The following is a 7,235-nucleotide window of genomic DNA, read 5'->3' as shown; positions in this document are numbered from 1 at the left end:
AAAGTACATGATCGTCATTTAACTTCTACTGGGATAAGTTGTAGAAACAATTGGCTTTAGTCCAAATGGGAGTATGTTAGGGTTTTAGTGTCCTATAGACAATTGTTCTAGGATACAAACTTAATGTAAATGAAGTGTTCTTTATATCATTTGTTTTAATGAGATATGGTTTCATAACTATATAAAGGCAATCCCTTTTAAGAACTAAATAAAGTCTAATAAAAGGAAATCCGTAAAGTTTGTTTAAAGTGATTATAAAGTGTTCATACAAGCATGAAGTGAGACGAAACTTTATAATAAACTAATAAAGTTAAAACCACCACAAGTCAAGTAATATGTTTAGGATTGACATATCACTGCTGAGACTTGCATGTAACAATGTCTTCTGTCGTGACAGAAAGCTGATCTCACAAGCTTCATATATACAGATATCTGGACAGTTACATGGATCCAATGAAAAGAAGTTCGTTAGGATTGGGGACCCGACTTGAGATAACAGGATGGGTAGATTCATCATTGTCACATGTTCATCTCATTAGTATTAATAGGTATAAGTAATCCTCAGACTCAAAGGAATGTTAATTAGTAATTCTGGATTACGGAATGTGACGCTTTGATCCTGTTGTAACACGATCCTTAACAGAGATGACTCTGGGGTGTGAACGGTAGACGTTGGGTATCACATGAAGTGATTGCAGGATAGTTATACATTGGATTGAGCATTTATCACTCCCGATAAATGGGAGATATGTCCATGGATCGCTTGTAGAAGACTTGACTCTAAATCCTTGCAAGGTGATAGCTTGAGATTGAAATGCAGATTTCTCTTAACCTATCTAATTGGAGTTGACTCAGCCTGTACAAGTAAAACGAACGTCTCGCTATATGTGACTTGACATTATCCATAGTCATAAGATTCAGTTCAAGGATGTAGTTGATAAAGGATCGAATTATACTGTAACTAATACGGAAAGGTCAACGACAGAATCAACCTGTCTTCTTATAGCTCTGGGGGAATGTTTCAGATTTGCCAATCACATTTTGCGTACTCATTCCGTTATGCAAATATTAAATATAATTTTGTGAAAATTAATTTAATAGTTGCATACGGCTAGAAGAAATAAGAACCTAATGGGTCACACATAAGACTTGGAACCCAAAAGAGAAACAAATGTTAATTAATTGATGGAAGCCCAACTGAGCCCAATAAGGCCCAGTTAAGGAGGGGGCGATTTTTATGTATATAGGATACATAAATAATTAATTTGATTTTATCAATTCTAATTAGATTAGGATTATGAATTAAATTAATTAAAAGATAAATAAGTTAGGAGTTTTAATTAGATTATATTACTCCTATTATTATCCTATAAGGTTACTAATATTATCTTTATATTTAAGATATAATTATAGATAATAAATAAGAATTATATTCCGAATTAAATTCTTATTCAGTAACCTAATTCTATCTAACTAGGGTTTAGATACAAGAGGATATAAATACCCCCCTATGCAATTTTCGACACAGACAAGTAAGCCGGGAAAGAGAAAATTTCGACCTACACACTAAGAGGACGAGATTATCTACCGCTTCCTTCCGTTCGATTGATTTTCATCTCTTTCTCTTTATCCTTGATCTTGTGTTGATTAATTAGAGACAATCTATTTTGGTTGTTATAAACGGTTGATTCTAACTTGATCTTCAATTGTTTTGTTTTGTGCTCGGGAACTCGAAGTAAAAGTTGTGGGCACTTCATTTGCAACGGTAGATAGAACTTCTGAAAGGTATTTCTTTTATCCCTCTTTATATGAAATAACGATTAATGGATCTTGGGTTAATGGAAATAGGTTAAATTTTTTTTATTTCCGCTGCTATACGTTAGCCTATTTTCCTTCAGTCCTCCACAAAAATCACATATATCATTGAACGGTGGTTCGTTGTGGATCGAGAATACATTTATCTTGCCGAGCTGCCTGACAACTTGTTCCACCTGGCTTGTCAATTTTGACACCACATCTTCATTGCCCATTCTCTTTCCTTCACTTCTGGTAGAGTGCCAGTTATAGCTCGTGCTTACTACTCTCTCAATTAGGTCATATAAGGCTTGGGGTTCAAGGTCTTCAGGGTTTCCATTTGCAATGGATTCGATTTGGATCTTATAAATGTTGGTGACTCCATTGTAAAAGTTCTGCATCTGCATCCACATGGGGATGCCATGATTGGGTACCCTTCTTAATAATTCCTTGTACCTCTCCCATGCCTCGGCTAAAGATTCATCCTCTTTTTGCATGAAATGGGATACCTCATTTCTGAGTTTAATGGCCTGTCTCGAAGGAAAGTATTTCATCAGAAATGCGCTGGCCATTTCTTTCCAAGTGGTGATTGTCCCTGGTTGCAGATTTTTCAACCAGTTCTTTGCTTTGTCTTTCAGAGAAAAAGGGAACAGCTTTAGCCTGATCACATCGACAGAAACGCCTCGGGTTGATCTGAAAGTGTTGCATAGTGTGATAAACTCCAGGATATGCCCATTTGGGTCTTCTGACTGGTATCCATTGAACTGTACTGCTGCCTGCAACATTTGTATCATCGATGCTTTCACCTCAAACATGTTGTTCCCTTCATTGGGTAACACGATGCACGACGAGTGCCCTTCAGTAGTTGTCCTTGAATAGTCCCTGATCCTCATGATAGGAGGATTGTTATTCTCTCCTTCTTCTTCTTGATTTGGTTGGACTGGTTGTTCGGGTGGTACCCTTCCAGCCATTCTTCTCTCTCTTTGTCGTTCTCTTTGTCTTGCACGTCGAGCTCCCGCTCTGTTTCGTCTACACGTTCTCTCTAACTCGAGATCGATAGGAAAAACAGGAGGTCCAGCTCTGCGCATAAACCGATAAAGACTCCTTTTTGGCTGCACTATTTAGGAAACAGATTAAAAACACCTTGTTTCACAGAAAATTTCGTATAACATTTGTTGCTTTCAATCCCCGGCAACGGCGCCAAAAACTTGTTGTCTCCTGAATGGACTCTAGCAAGTGCACTAGATACAAGTAATAAAGTGATAAGTCAAGTATCGTATCCACGGGGATTGATGACCAAAGTTTATGAGAAATACTTTGTGAACAGGGTGCTCGCAGTGCGTGATTCTTTTATATTGACAGATGTTGGTAGTAGTGAAAACTGGTTGTTAAACAGATTACTCTACGTATTAAAATTGATTAGTTGATGATGATAACAAAGTGAATAGGTTGTGCACAACGGAACATGTTGCCATAAGCTCTACCCTAATGAATCATGAACAATGCAACTGAATCCAAGGTTTCTGCTTTAACTCCCACTTAAGTCAACTCTCGTGTGTTTTTAAGATTCTAAGACTTACTAAAACCAATAGCGTCCTAAAGGCTTGTTCTTTCTTGCATTAAGACTGAAGCAACATTTCAAAAGAGAAAACCCTTGATAAAACCACCAAACATTTCTGCTTCGGGGTTGGATGCTTGATAGAGAGTTCAATGAAGATGAAAGCAGTGTCCTATCATTCATCTAACACAAGCATACATGCATACGCAATCAAATATATAACCTCAACAAACACTTCATGCAAAAACATCGTTCATTCATTACTAGGATAGAGAACTTACATTACCGGCCCCTACTGGCCGAGCCCATTCAAAAGGATTACTCACTCATACAGGCGAGTGAGCAATCAGATAGTTCAAAGCTCTCAAACTCCATCTCTCCAAAAAGTCTATCTTCTTGTTTCTTTTTCCAAATCCTCTCCTCTGCCTTTCCTTCCTTACTACCTCTATTTAAAGGAAAGGTCAGAGTCTAAAAAAACATACTAGAAAAGTACCCGCACGAAATATATTACAAAAGTGGTTGAAGATCATTTTGACCCTTGAACACTCAAGGGTCGAGCTTTCTTGTCATCTTGTTACTTTCCGCCTTTCTGCCAGCAGCTACTATCGTACCTGCCTCCCGTCTAGTCGCTGTCCATGATCAGGGGTTCCAGCGTTTGACCGCTGGATCAAAGAATGGCATAATCTCCTCTTGGTAGTGCGAACAGACTGCTTCCAGTCTATTCGGCTAAATCTTTTCTTATATGCATAAAAACACCTATAAGGCCTTTTTTCATGTAATAAAACACTACAAACACCCTTAATTCATTATAATTAACTCCTTTAAATGTAGTCAATTTCATGCCTAACAATTCCGACGAACGAGATCTGGTAACCGAAACCCGCAAATAATGAACCGACTTCTTATCACGTGTCCTTAGTTCTTTAGAGTGTGGAACCCCGAGACGATTTTTGTGGAAAATATTATGCAAAAGTGATGAATTTTCACTCTGTTTTCAATGAGTTTCACTCACTTCCTTCCTCACTCCCTTTCACTCGCTTTCAACCCGTTTTCAATAGGCTCAGACCAGCCCTTCATTGGCCTCTTTCTTTTTTTTTGATAAAAAAAGTTTAGATAAGGATAGTTCTACCCACTCCCAAAGTGCCTCTTTTTTTTCTATATCTCATCTTTTTTATTTTATTTTATTTTGTTTCTTTTCTTCTCTCCTGGATTCACTTCTTCTCCAGCGATGATAGGCTCCCCCCTTTTCTCCTTTTTGTTTTCCCAATTTCGTCCCCTCTTTTACTCAAATGTCAACCCCCCAATTAATTAGCTTCCATCTCCCTTCTTCTATTATTTTCTGCTCTTTTTTTTACCCATTCCCTGCATTCTGCCTACCCTTCATTCATCTTTTTTTGTGTGTGTGTGTGTGTTTTGTGTGTTTTTATTATGTTTGCTTTGTTTTTTTAAAGATAATAATAATAATTATTATAATAACGAAAACGCTAATAAAAATTGATAGAAATTGGGAGCTCGTGTTTTGGATTTATGAGAGTCTAAGGTCAGACTCTTTTCTTTGTTCGGTTTTTTCACATTTTTGGATTACTGAGACAATGAGCCGTTTCTAACTTTTTTATTGGATTCCGGACTGTGATTCTGTGCGACGCGACGCGGTGTCCACCTGCAACATACTGAGCAAATACAACTATAATTTCATCTCGAGATTTGGAAAAGTCCGTGCTCACACTACGCCGATAAGCCCTTCAGACACGGTTCAAAACTGTCGTCTCGCAAGAATTAAAATTGTCACGAGGCTCGCTGCCGTTTGATGGACCTTCAGACGACGGTTGGCTTATATCATGTGAAGGAATTTCATATGACATAAGCATATTGGTACGCTGTCATATTACTCGTGTTACGATGACATCTTATTTATTATTACTGTCACATATATGGGCATTGAATGACATCCTACTAATTAAAAACGTCAACATATATTTGGGAAATTGGTATATTGGTAACTGCGATGACAGTTTGAATAATAATTTCTGTCATTGTAGCTTATTTCAGATGGCATAGGTCTTAATCAATTATATCAATTGATTTGTTTTCAGATGACAGATTCGTTTCTTTTTGTGTCTTCCTATTGTTGTTTGGATAATCATTTTTTTAATTAAATATGGCTCTTTGCTTTCTTCTTCAAATGAGTTTCTGATTCTTACCTAAATAATGAACTTAACATACTCAATGAACATGAAATTTTGTATATCAATGATTTTAAATTAATTTTAAACTAATGCTCATAACTTATTTACATGAGTTCAAATAAATTTCTGAATGTACTATAAAAAATAAAAGCAATATATATCCAATGCGAACAACAAAAGGTCGGACTTGATATCTCTACCATATCGAAAAAACAAGTCCTTGAGTAATCCCTAAGTCTTGATATCTGCAGAACCAAAAGTAGGTCATTAATTACAGAACATCATTTCAATAACCCTAAACCCATTTACTTTTCCCCTTCCACGACCTTTCACTTACCCACCTCAAACCAATATAAATAAAACGCCCCTCACTCTTCAAGTTTTACAACATTCTCTAAAAAGTTCAGACCAAGAAAACTTACACTAAAATGGCTTCCCTTGGACGTGTACAAAGAATGATCTTTTTGGATCTCTGCAAACTATTCCAGGAGACACCGAGGTGGCTAGCAAGTCCTCTAGATGCAAACCTATTACTATAGGGGTTCATGATAAGAGGCCCCCAATACACCCCCTATGAAGGAGGTGTATTTGAAATCCGTATCTGTTACCCTTTGGATTTCCTAGCCAGACCTCCAATAGTAATACCTTATATCTCATTAAGATAGTATATACTACATGATATTGCATATACACTGATCAAATTATCTTCCTATTCTCAGTTTTATTTCAAGACAAGGATTTAGCATCCTAATGTGGCTCCTCAGGGGATTATTTCTCTTCCCGACCTCCTTTCTTTCGATTCCTATCCCATTGTAATGGTTAGATTTGCCACAGTTTATCTATTTCTTTTATACACAATTATCCATGTTTGGGGTCTAATTTATCTATGCATTTTCTAACTATTGTGGCATGTGTATGCATTGCTGATAGAGCCCGTCATTGAGGAGCCATTTCCTGGGCCAGAACAAGATATCTTACCTTCTATACTTATCTCACATGAGATTTTTAAATCTCTAAAGACACTTTTCTAACTTGATCACTAATATCTATTTACCTAAGTTATTTTTATATTTTTTAATGAACAATTTTTTTAAATTAACTATTATTTCCCAAAGTAAAAATAAACTAATGTGTAAATTAAAAAAAATGAAATGTAAAAATTAAATATGAAAAACAAAAACTTAAAAACGCCTAAATAAAATATGAAAAACAAAAGAAAAGTTGAAACAAATCATGAACAAAAGAAAATCAAAGTCAAGTAAAGGTATATGAGTAATTTTACTGACTCTACAAGTAGCCAATTCCTTCCTAGCAGGCAAGATAATTCTAGTTACTGTATTCCCCATTCCCCTTCTGATATATCTGTTTGAAAAGAGTCTCCATGGTGATGATCTGCTGTTTCTTAATCCTTGGAATAATGTTTTTCTTTATGAAGAAAAATATCCGAAGGAAGAAATAATTTGAAGAAGATGAATATTGAGTAATGGAAAGAAAATTTCAAAGAGATGTAGGTGTTGGGAAGAATAAGGTTATGGTATAGGTAAAAAGTGAAATTAATTTGGATTTAACATAGGAATGGAATTATTTTTAATGAAGAGTTATGATGTTTGGTCAAGGGTTAGGTTTACAGAGAAGAGTTAAAGGTATGTTGGGAAGAGAAAAAATTTCTCTGGAAAAACCATCTGTCACGTCTGATA

The 7,235-nt window shown here is 36.0% G+C and overlaps 1 non-coding gene across 1 annotated transcript; it reads left to right on the top strand.

Annotated features, from left to right (window-relative positions):
* The first annotated feature begins 2,211 nt into the window (after positions 1–2,211).
* Positions 2,212–2,318, top strand: LOC136207570 (small nucleolar RNA R71). Its single transcript, XR_010676706.1, has one exon. It is a non-coding gene; the product is annotated as a small nucleolar RNA R71 (small nucleolar RNA).
* Positions 2,319–7,235: the final 4,917 nt, after the last annotated feature.

The sequence above is a fragment of the Euphorbia lathyris genome, chromosome 9 (genome assembly GCF_963576675.1).
Source record: "Euphorbia lathyris chromosome 9, ddEupLath1.1, whole genome shotgun sequence".
Classification (NCBI taxonomy): domain Eukaryota; kingdom Viridiplantae; phylum Streptophyta; class Magnoliopsida; order Malpighiales; family Euphorbiaceae; genus Euphorbia; species Euphorbia lathyris.
Note: the sequence above shows the minus strand (reverse complement) of the source record. Positions and strands in the feature narration are given on the sequence as shown.